Raw genomic sequence first — 12,610 nt, 5'->3', positions numbered from 1 at the left:
CTGGAGTTACCAACGTTTGTGAGCCACCACATGGGCGCTATGAAGTGAACCCAGGTCCTTTCCAATAGCAGTCAATGCTTTTGACCACTGAGCCATCTCTCCAGCCCCCATATTCTTTTTTTTACTATTTAAATATTTACTATGAATGTTACTTTCTCTCTTTTTTGGTGTGTATGTGCTTCGGACTGTAAGATCTTATTATGAGTATTAAGTGTCCCTCCTTATTTCTTCTGAATAATTTTGGTTTGAAATCTCAGTTTATCAGATATTATAAAAACTATATCTGTTTCTTAGTGTCTATCCTTGATGATGAGGTATGTTTCTTGGAAGTAGAAAATGATAGATCCTATTTCTATTCTAACCAGTTAATATGTTTCTTTGCACTTGGGAATTGAGAGAGTTAATATTAAGAGCTATTATTAATCAACTTTTATTAAATTCTGTCACTTTGCTGTGGTGGTAGTTTTTTCTTTAGACCTCTTTTGACTAACTCTTCTGGGAATTATTTATTCCTTATGCCCTCTTGGCTGTGTCTCATCTTCTCTTCAGACCTATATAGTCCTAGTATTCTCTGTAAAGCTGGATTAGTGGATATAAACCCCAGAAGGTTTTCCTTTCTCCTTCGATTACAAATGATGGTTTGCCAGTGTGGGCTGGCATCTCTGTTCTTTCATGACTTAGAGGACATCAATCAAAATCTTTCTGGATTTCTCAGTTTCTGAAAAATAAGCTGTTTTTCTGATAAGCCTGCATTTATATGTGACTTGATCTTTCTCTATTGCAGCTTTCCATATCTTTTTTGCTTTGGTCTGGTTTTCCCTTAGTATACTTCTATCTCTTCTTTTGGAATGGGCCACTGAAGGTTGGAAATATGACTTTCTGTTTCTAGTGGCTCATAGTGAAAAGATTTTTCTGAATCTCAGATCAGATATTGAACTTCTGTTTTTGAACAATGATTAAACTGTTAATACTTTAAAGACCTTTAGAGGTGAATCAAATGGGATTTTAGGAGCCAGGAATTGAATGTTATGATTTGAAGTGATGTGTTTCAGCATCGAAGTGACAAAAGGTAGACTTGTAGTAGTTTTGTGAGCTTAATTGAATTATGAACACCTAGGCCATTAATGAGGGACAGTTTTGGACGTGTCAGTCTATGAGGGTGTTACCAAAGAGGATTAACTAATGGAGGAAGACCATACCTGAACATGCAGTTTTATCCCATGGTCCTGCGTCCTGAACTAAATAAAATGGAAAAAATGAGAAATTTATATGAGTACACATATTCCTCTTTCCTTGCTTTTTGTCCCATGAAGATACAAAATGTCCCACACACTCCCACTACTTTCATTGATGAGCTAGTCCCTCATTAACCATGAACCAAAATAAAGCCTTCCTTGCTTAAGTTTCTTATTAGTTATATTGTTTCAGTGATAAGAAAGTAATTAATACAGAAAATTGATATTGAGAAATGAGATCATTGCTATGACAACCTGATGAGGAGGTTCTCCAGCCTTTGAAGTTGATTTGTAGAAGTGTGGAAGAGTTGGGAGCTGTTGACTAGAGAAACCCTTGATTACTGTAAGCAGAATTTATTGGACCATTCCTGTGTAGGTTCAGAAACCCAGAATACTGAGAAAAGTGCAGACAACGAAAGCCAAGCTCATGAGATCCTAAAAGGGAACAAGAAAATTGAACTAGAAGTCATTCATGCTGTATTCTGGGAAAGTATGCCTATAAACTGAACTTTTGGAGGGGTTCTGAATTGGAAAATAGAAGACTACATTTTTTGGTAGAAGAAATTTTGTGACAGTATAACATGGACATTTCTCACTGCATTTACCGAGATTTACAAAAAGAGGGAGCAGAAAATACAGTGAAAAAAATATTTTACAATGTGCAATTTCATAAGGAAAGGAGAGAGAATCTGCTTCAAATTATCACCCAAATTCAATATTCGGTAAGAAAAGGAGCTTGCAGGCATTGAGTGGAGCTGGCCCAAAGAGAGACTGTGTGTCCCACAGGCAACAGAAACTGAAGAGCAATGCAACCAAAGCCTGTGAGAGTACAAATTATTTCATCACAAGCCCCAGATGTCAGACCTGAACTTGCAGTGACTGGTGTTTTCCCCATTGGTTTTCAGTCTTGTTTTGGTCTGATCTTTCCTTCCTATCACTCACCCCTGCCATCCCTTTTGAAATGGAAAAGTTTATTCTGTGGCTGTATGTGTTGTAAGTCTATTAACCTCCTTTTAGATTTGACAAAAGCTCATAGTTAAGACACTGCCTTGAATCTCAGAACAGACTGAAATTTTGAATTGTTGAAACTGTTACAACTAATGGAATTTTAAAAGTTGAACTGACTATGCTTTACATTATCAGATGGCCATGATCCTATGAGGGTCAGGGAAAGACCATCGTGTTTAAATATAAAATGTCCTCAACAGACTCAGGTTTTTGAGTAGTTGGTCCCTAGCTGGAGGCATTATTTTTGGAAGTTGTGAGACCTTTAGGAGGTCAAGTTTAATTAAAAGTAGCAGTTTTCTTGGGGCAGGTCTTGAAATTTATAACCTGGCCTTCCTTCCTGTCTCATCTGTGTTTCTTGATGTTGCTATATAGATCTGTTCTCACTGCTGTACCTTCCCCAGCATAGCAGACCCAATCTGTCCTACTTCAAACTGGGGCTGGAGAGATGGCTCAGTGGTTAAGAGCGCTGACTGCTCTTGCAGAGGACCTGGGTTCGATTCCCAGCACCCACATGGCGGCTACGAACTGTCCTTAACTCCAGTTCCAGGGGAATCTGAAGACCTCTTCTGACTCCATAGCATTGCACCCACATACGTGCAGGCAATACACTCATACACATAAAATAAAAATAATAAAATATAAAAATACTACCTTCCCAAAAAATATAAAAAGATTGGTAACAAATATAAACACACCCTACCTTAAGTTGCTTCTTACCAGGAATTGAGTCACATCGACAAGGAAAGTGACTAAAACAATGACTAACTCTGTGGTAAAATTAAACAGTACAGTTATTCAGCTGATTCAAAAGAAGGGAAAATGGAAAACAAGTAGATCATAAAAAAATGTTAAAGAAAAATCAGCAAATAACAAAATTGTATTTTATACTCAAGTATATCAGTAGTCACATTATCTATAATGAGCTAAACATTCCAATAAAATAAGAGTTGAGGAACCCAGTGGCTTGATATAAGAAACTATTGTCATTTATAATACTTGACCTCAGCAATAGGCCTGAAGTGTAAACAGAGCATCAACAATGCTCAATGTGCTAGCAAATACATTTCCTCATTATCTATTTCAATATGAGTATCATAGAAATGTTCATATTCAGAAAATCACATAAAAATGCCCATAACATCAATATTCATGGAAGCAAAATAAGGAAATTATCTAAACAGCTACCAATATACTAGAAACATGGTAGACTGACAATGAAATACTCTACAGCAATGGAAATAAACTACAATTCCACTCAATAATATGGGTGAACAACTCAGAGAAAATCTAATTTTCAGCTAAAATTCAGATTAAAAGCATACAATGTGATTCTTTATATATAAATTTCAAAAAAAATCAGTTATGGCGTGTCAGAATAATGATTTGGGGGGAAAGTTAGCAACTGAGAAGGGCATCAGAAGTTGCCTATAATAACTGAAATCCTTCCCAGTTTTAAATATTTTTATTTATTATTTTTATAACATGTGTATGAGTGTTATGCCTGCATGTAGGTAAGTGTGCCAGTGTCATGCAATGCCCACGGAAGACAGAAGAGGCTGTCTGATCCCCTGGAACTAGACTTAGGAGCAGTTGTTAGCTGCCATGTGGGTGCTGGGATTCGAACCCGGGTCTTCTACAAGAAGAGTCACTGCTCTTAACCGCTGAGCCATCTCTCCAGCCCCACTATTTCAGTTTTAAAATGCTACATATAAGAACTATAAGCAGGAATCTCTAGTGACAGCTTCAATATATCACTGACAATGGGCTCACTGTCCACTATTTAAAAGACATGATTTACCTTCTTTCAATAAAATTCAGAAAAAGTCATTTTCAATATATTTACTTTTTTCTGAAAGAAATATCACAAATTTTTTGCCTTATTTTTATCCTGCACATCAGTGGATCAGGCTCTTAGTCAAAGTTTCCATACTGCAGACAGATAGTGCATCTTCAAAAATATACCAACTGGGAAAAAATTCATTCAAAGCGTGATGTTCTTTTCCCTCTTGGTAACTCAAAAACAAGCAAATGGATATAATTCAGTTTCAGTGGGATTTAGCCTGTGGGCCAAGATCAAAAGCTATTAAGTTTAAGCCAAAACAGAAATTTGTTGCTTGGTTGAGAATGAATAGAGGTGAGAAAAATGGAACAGTTTTTATAAATGGCAGCTCTAGAACTTTGGCTTGTGGTCCCTGAACCTTATGATACGTGTCTACAACAAGTTCCATGATAACGTCAAATTCTTAAATCCCAAAATGATAGTTCAATTAAAGAAGAATCTTCTATAGGTCTGTAGTGACATAACGACACATAAACATATTAGTTGGCTACATAAATATGTATGTATACATACATGCACTCTCACCTCAATCCCAAAGGCAACAATTTGAAGAGGAATATATTGATCTAAATATATATATAGTGGAAGTCAAATAATGTAGCTAGACCACAGGAAAAGAAGGTCCAAACAGAAATCCAGTCTCAGGGAAAATGTAATATTTCAGCATAGCACTCAGGCGGCAGAGACACTTGATCTGTGCGAGTTTGAGGCTACATTGGTCTACATAGAAAATTCTAGGTCAGCCAAGGCTACGGAGTAAGAGCTTGCCTCAAAATAAATAAATAAATAAATAAATAAATAAATAAATAAATAAGATTCACTTCTGTGCCCAAGGTACAATTGGTCCCATACTAGAATATATTCTAAACTGAGAGGTTAGACTATAATGCTAACAATCTGTAGATCTCAACAACACAGCACAAACTAGCTTAAGAGGATAAGCTACTGTATCAGGTAACACCTGTCCTTTTTGAGTTTTACTCTTCCTATTTTTAGGTACTGGGGTTTTATTGGCTTCATAAGTGACTTTGTCATGGGTCCTTATTTTTTCTATTTTTTGAAACATTTTGAAAAGCATTGGCATTAGCACTTCTTTAAAGATTTTGTAGAATTCAGTTGTGAACCCATCTAGTCTTGGGACTTTTTTTCAAATGTATATTTTTATTGTATTTTCTGTGCATGTCATATAAAATATCTTAATCATCTCCCCCATCTGCACTCCTCATAGCCACCCCCTCTGAATTTCATGCATTCTGTCATGTGTGTTAAATAAGAAGTATTGAGTGGATGAACTTGGACTGAGAGATTTTTTTTAAGTTTAAGAGGAGTTTTATTGATTCAAGAATTTCATACATGTAGGACTGGAGAGATGACTCAGCAGTTAAGAGCACTGGATGCTCTTGCAGAGAACTGGGTTCAATTCTCAGCACCCACATGGTGGCTAACAACTGTCCGTAGCTCCAGTTCCAGGGCAAAAGTCCTCAACAATAAAAGCTTTAAGATACTAAAGAAATAAAGTGAAAATGACACTAGAAAGATGACTTTCATACTCGTGGATTAATAGCATAAAAATGAATATTTAGGGGAAAGCAACGCACAGACTCAATGCAATGCTCATCAAAATCCCTATGACATTATTCATAAAACTGAAATGAATAGTCTTAAAATTAATATGGAAATACAGACAACCTCAAATCGCCAAAAACAATCCTAACTAAAAAATATAACCCTGGAGAGATCACAGTATCTGCTCAAAATTGTACTATAGAGCGATAGTAACAAAATAAGCATGGTACTGATTCAAGAACAGATAGCTAGACCAACAAAATAAAGTGGAGAACTTAACAATAAATCCAAACAGCTACAATCCCCTGACAGTTAACAAAGCTGTCAAAACCATTTTATACATATATATATATATATGCTGTCAAAAACATATATAACTGTATATATAAAACATATATATATATATATAACTTTGCAGTAAATTAATTCAAAATAGAATAAAGACCTTGATGCATCTCCCCAAGCTCAAAAACTGTTTAGAGAAAAACCCTTTAAGATAAATACATAAGGGGCTAAAGAGATGGCTTTGCGGTTAAGAGCAGTGACTGTTCTTGCAGAAGACCTGGGTTCGAATCCCAGCACCCACATGGCAGCTAACAACTGTCTGTAACTCCAGTTCCAGGGGATCCGACAGCCTCTTCTGTCCTCCATGGGCATTGCATGATACGTGCCCTTACCTACACTCAGGCAATACACGCATATCATAAAAAATAAATAAATAATAAAATATAAAAAAGATAAATGCATAGGCAAAGACTTTTTGACAAGGATATCAAAAGTACAGTAAAAATACCAGAAATTGACTAATTGAATTACATGAAATTAAAAATCTTCTGAAAAGGGGCTGGAGATATGCCTCAAAGGTTAAGAGCAGTGATTGCTTTTGCAGAGAACCTGGGTTTAATTCCCAGCACCCACATCATGGGTAATAATCTTCCGTATCTTCAGGTCCAAGGGATTTGACAACATTTTCCAAACTTCACAATCATTGCACACACATGGTATAGTTACATCCATGCAGAAAGAAACACTCTTACACATAAAATAAAAATAAATAAAATTTTTAAAATTAAAAAGTAAAGGAAACAATCATCACAATCATCTAGGTGAGGAGGAAAGAGCCTAGTGAATGGCAGAAAATCTTTTCTAGATATATGTCTGATGGGAGATTAATATCTGGAATCTATAAAGAACTCCAGAAATTAAATACCAAGAAACAAAGTTTGCAGTAAGTAAATGGGCTAAAGAATAGACCAGATAGTTCCCAAAGGGAAAAAACACAAAAGGTCAATAAATATTTTTAGCTTTTAACATCCTCAGTCACCAGGAAAATGAAAATTATAATTGCATTCAGATTCCATCTCACTCCAATCATAATGGCAACAAATGCTGCTGTGGATGTGATGAAAAAGGAACCCTTATTCATTGCTAGTGGAAATATGAATTAATCCAGCTGCTATGGAAAACTGTATGGAGTCTCCTCAGAAAAACTGGAAATGGAATTACCATACAACATAGCTATAATACTCCTGGATACATACATGAATAAATCTGTCATCATACCACAGTGCCATTTAACATTTATGATTATTGACATATTATTCACAATAGCCAAGATCAGCCTAGATGCCCATCCACAGATGGATTAAAAATGTGATATGCCATTAATGGATGAGGGTAGTTATAGTCCACCTCCCTAAGAAGAGAAAGCCTACAAAAATTCTTTGAAATTAATTTGTGTAGTATATCCATGTACCTGTTTCCTTTTATTTTTATTCATCAAATAATGTATTTATGTCTTCAAAAATATGACATGAAAGTAGGAAGAGGACTATGAGGGGAAATGAAATATTCTAAAGGGAGAGAGGTGAGGGGAACAAGTGGGAGTAATCAGCAAGAAAATAACAAAACAGCACCAGTTTTCTCTCATTTATAGAATGCACAGGACTGGAGAGATGGGTCAGCAATTAAGAGCAATGGCTGCTCTTATTGAGGACTTGGGTTCGATTCCCAGTACCCACATCTCAGCTAACAACCATCCATAACTCCAGTTCTGGGAAATTTGATGCCCTCTGCTGACCTCTGTGAGCATTGCGTGAACATGGTGCACTTACATATATGCAGGCAAAGCAATCATACATACAAATAACAATAAATAAAATAAATATATAGAACATGCACAAACATACATACATAACATGAGGCAAACTCAAGTTAAATATAATTTTACAAAATAGCCTATTCAGTAGACTTTGAAACTGTCAAAGTCATTCCCTATCCCTAAAAAGCCATGAACTGGAGGAAAATAAGGAGGCATAAAATGAAATAAACCATTAAATCCTGGGTAACAACCTAAACAGAAAAAAAATACTGGTGAGAAGAATGGTAAAATATGATTACAGTTTGTAGTTTATTTCATAAAAATGTACCAATGTTAATTTCTTAGTTTTGATAAATTCACCATGGTTACGCAAGGTGTTAATAAGAAAGCTGGATGAAGTGCATATGAGAAATTTTTCTACTCTTTTCGTGAATCTTCTGTGAGAAATAGATACTTCAAAATAAAACACTAAAATATGGAAGGGGAAAGGAAAAAAGAGGAAGAAGGAGCTGGCATTTAGACTCTGAGGAAAGAAACACGAAGGTCTGTAAGAGACATGGAAGAAAGGACAAAATAACTTAGCCATTACAGGTATGTCTGGGGCTACTACATTTCTGGCCTACAATCTTTTTGCCACTTGCTATACCAACTGCCGTTTCTCAACCTAGCTTTGTAATTATTTTTATCCTGCTTCTTTCTACAGTATTGTAGTAAAAGTAGTCACATTTGAAGATTTTTAAAAATTATGCGTATCTGTGCACACAATGCCAGGTGCCTGCAGAAGCCAGAAGCGGTGTCAGATCCCCTGGAGATTGAGTTATAGGCAGCTGACATGGGTGCTGAGAAACCAAACTTAGGTCTTCTGCAATAGCAGTATATGTTCTTAACCACTAACCCATCTCTCCAGTCCCCAACAGTCACATTTAAAATCTGACAATGAAATGCAATCACAACAATTCACATCCCTGAACCCTCTCCTGAGGATTAGCAAGCTGCTTGGGCTCCAAACTTTGCAAGTGCTTCCTGGTTTTCTAAACTGTGAGAGGCACCAGATATTCAGAATCTAAATGACATTTGTTAAGTTTGGGGGCTGGGGAAGAGGAGGAGGTTTGTTAGAGGCTCTCCCCAATGAAGTGTGTTTTGCTGCATTTAAGACACTTTGGAAATGAAGGTTGTTGTGAGAGGCAATGTTCTGAAGAAAATAAAAGGTTGGCCTGTAGCTGATATTCCACAGTAGCTGCGTGGCCATCTGGTTTGATTTTGAATCATCCTTATTGATTTGCAGGAAAATGAAATACTGAAATCATCACGTAGTTTCAAATTCCAAATCCATGTCAGCTTTGCCAAGCACTGCCCCATCTGTAGAAAGGAACAGCATGCAGGCAGCCTGGCTCCAGCCTTACTCAAGCTGCAGCATATTTGCTTGTGCCTGCTATTGACAGTTCCCTTACCAAGTTTGTTTTGTTAACTGGGCTCACAACCTTCCCTTAATGTCACCCTTGTCTTTCATGGCACAAGTCCTCTGAACAGGAAATTCTTACATAAGTAACAGACAGGAGAACACCAATTAATTATTCTCATTTTTGGAACCCATTAACTAGTAATCAACCCATCTAAAACCAATTTCCTAAGCCTCCACTTGGCTGGAGCTTTATGGGTGACTGGATGGCTTCCCCATGGAGTCCTGTTCACTCCTGATCTCTTCAGCATGATTACCAAGCATCAGGTCCAACTTTCCAAAATGGTGGTTTTTGAAGCCTCTTCTGTTTTTGAAAGAGCAGAGAGCAGTCCAATGTTTGTGGGTTTTGCATTTTGCAAGGAGAAGCACTAGTCAGCCTGTATGAGGAAGAAGTAGTTTAAACTGTCACATGAAATGTAAACTTCTAAGTTTAGTCTATGTATTCAAGGCAGCACGAGTTGCAGCTCTTAATGAAAGCCTTTTCCCTTTCTGCAGTAATTTTAATAAGCTTGTGCCAAATTCGTCTTGCTACCTCTGTCTACTTTGCGGCTTCTTTTTACTTTTTCTACTTTCTACAGTAAGATGCATTTTCTTTTCATCACCATGACCATATTCCCATTTTAATGCTGTTCCTGGAAATGTCACAAGAACTCATATGACCAGTAAACAGGTCTTAAGTGACCCAGATATACAGGTACTGAACTTAGTCTTGAGGCCACCAGAACGAAAAAGACATTAGAGTCATCATGTTTCTTTATGAATTTCAATGGTGTGCCAATGTACAGATTAAGAAATTGCTTCTAATTCAGTAGTGCACAGGTTAAAAGCCCCTAGAGAAGAAGCAATGCTGCATAGAGATACTCAAAACATACATTTTTCACTGTCATAAAGTTCACCTAAAATATTTTTCCAGTTGGGGCTGGAGAGATGGCTCAGCAGTTAAGAGCAGTGACTGCTTTTTCAGAGGACTCGGGTTCGATTGCCAGCACCCACTTCATGGTAACCATCTGTAACTCCAGTTCTAGGGGATGGATCTGGTGCCCTCTTCTGACCTCCATGGGTATTGTATGGCACAGATGTAATTACATCCACATAGGCATAACACTTATACACACAAAAATAAAAATAATAAATAAAATTTTTAAAATATATTTTTCCAGAGCCTGAGGAGATAGTAGCAAAGAACTTGAGCTTTATAGTCAGATCTGAGGTTTTATTTCTGGCTTTGATACTCCCCTGCTGCGTGATCCTTGAAAAGTCAGTCAACATTTCTGAGCTTATTTCTTCAAAAGAGTGATCACTGTACTCATTCACAGGTTTTTGTGTTTTTGTTTTTGTGAAGAACAAATGAAAAATTCTATGCAAAGTATTTGTGCTCTGTGATGTCTTTTACAGTTCACTAAACGATTCTGTTATTCCTAACATTATTATTTTTTAAGTCATCGTTATCTGTATATACCTAGCCTCAAAAGTTACGGTAGCTATTGTGACTTAAATTAGATAAAATAAGACACATCTTAATAAGATGCAAATTTATAATACTTTTATCTGTTCTTTGAAAATGTTGAATATATACTAGATCAATATAGGAGAAGAACAAAGAAAAGGAGTAGAAAGTACCCCTGAAATGTCATGCTTCACAACCAGCTGAGCTGAGCTCACTACCCAGATTGTCCACCTACTTACCAGCAGTGTATATGTCCTTAAACAAATTACTTAACCTCTCTGAGCTTTGATTTTCATAGTTATAAAATGAATATAATATTCATTCACAATTGTTTTGTTTATATGGGAGCCATTTTGCATAAAGATAAGATTTTAAAATTTATTTATAAAAATTTCCCAGGCAAACAGGTTGTGATTCTGCTTGGCCACATTAACTAAAGAGGGTTACTATTAGTCAGTGTTTGGCTTAAAGATCACAGTAAACAATCAAGATTTATTGAGATGGAGGGTAGTGACTTTCCTTTGAGTCAGGGCTAAGCTAATATTCTAGCAGGTTCTATGGGTGTTTCTAAATCCTAAAGCTGACCTACAAGTCACAGACCAAGTAGGCTCAATGAAGTTGACATACATGGCACTCCAAGTGAGCAGAATAATGAATACTAATTTCAGTAATCTTTTAAAGGTGGGCACTGCCCTTGGTATGCTTCTCTGCTTTTTTATGCTTCCTTGGTTCCTCAAAGCTGAGTTCAATAGTACTTCCAATCATCAAACCAAGCCATCCGTAGGTCTTCAGCCAAATCAAATTGACGGTTGTATTCAGCAGATTCAGTCTCACCATTCAATTTAGTTTGGATTTAGATAACCCATTAGATAGAGCAGCTCATTAAAGATCCATAAGACTTCTGCATTTTCTCCCAAATCTTGCTACTATGCGATAATAAAAATCCTTAGTAGATAGTCATTACGTGGATTCTGAGGCTACAGTGCCTGAGTTCAAACTCCAGCTCTATCAATTACTAGCTTGAGACTTGTTTTCATCTATAAAAAGGGGATAATGATAGCATCTAACTTACAAATTTCCTGTGAAGATTAAAGATGAGAAGGCTTGTAAAGTAGCTAGTGTCAGGCCTATAATAAGTATTTCATCTTCATGCCTGTAAAATGTCTGAGATTCATTTCCTCGGGGATATATTTGCCTTCTCCCTGTTGGTTTGTATTTCTTCTTTTTGTCCTGTAATTCACCCCTTGCTCCCACAGTGACATGAATCCCCAAAGTTCTACATTGGTCACAATTCTGAATCCATACTGGGTTTAACTGAGATAACCTAGTATCTCAATCCATTTCCATGTGTCACCTGTCTTAATGATGAGAGAAGTTAAACTGAGCACTGACCTACTTAAAATCTGAACTACCACAGTGATGCTCTACCAGTCTATCCAGACCCCATAATAATTGTATGCTTTCAAAATTGTAACTCTTGATGTCTGTCTCTGTAACATCGTAACCAACCCACCTATCTGCAGCTCTGAAGCTCAGTACTGCTTCCTGGCCTAGCCCAGAAGTCCATGAGCAAACAAGGTGCTGAGTCTAAGGATACAAAACTATATCTAAATAAGAAATCCTGTCCTCCATAGGCCAGTATTTCTAAAAACAACAGGGGAAAAAATCTGCCTCCCAAATAGGTGATCTGGGCTTATTTGGGTAGAATTTGTGGATGACTGAACAATATCAGAAGGCAAAAAATAATCTGTCAAACAGACCACTAAAGTGGAAAACACCATTCAAGGACTTAAAAATATATCAGAACCATGAAAAATATATCAATATTCTTATTTGGTAAAAACATACTAATGATAGAAAACAAAGAATTTTCCTCACTGAGTCTTAAGTCCAAATAAGTCTTTGCAATGAATTAAAACGTATCTTATGTACATTCTGCACTTTTATTTGTAGA

General features: G+C 36.6%; 1 pseudogene; it reads right to left on the bottom strand.

Moving 5' to 3' along the window:
- Positions 1–12,610, bottom strand: part of LOC103746230 — a 36,534-nt pseudogene that overhangs the window by 10,637 nt on the left and 13,287 nt on the right.

This window comes from Nannospalax galili, unplaced genomic scaffold, assembly GCF_000622305.1.
Source record: "Nannospalax galili isolate Female #2095 unplaced genomic scaffold, S.galili_v1.0 scaffold3, whole genome shotgun sequence".
Classification (NCBI taxonomy): Eukaryota; Metazoa; Chordata; class Mammalia; order Rodentia; family Spalacidae; genus Nannospalax; species Nannospalax galili.
Note: the sequence above shows the minus strand (reverse complement) of the source record. Positions and strands in the feature narration are given on the sequence as shown.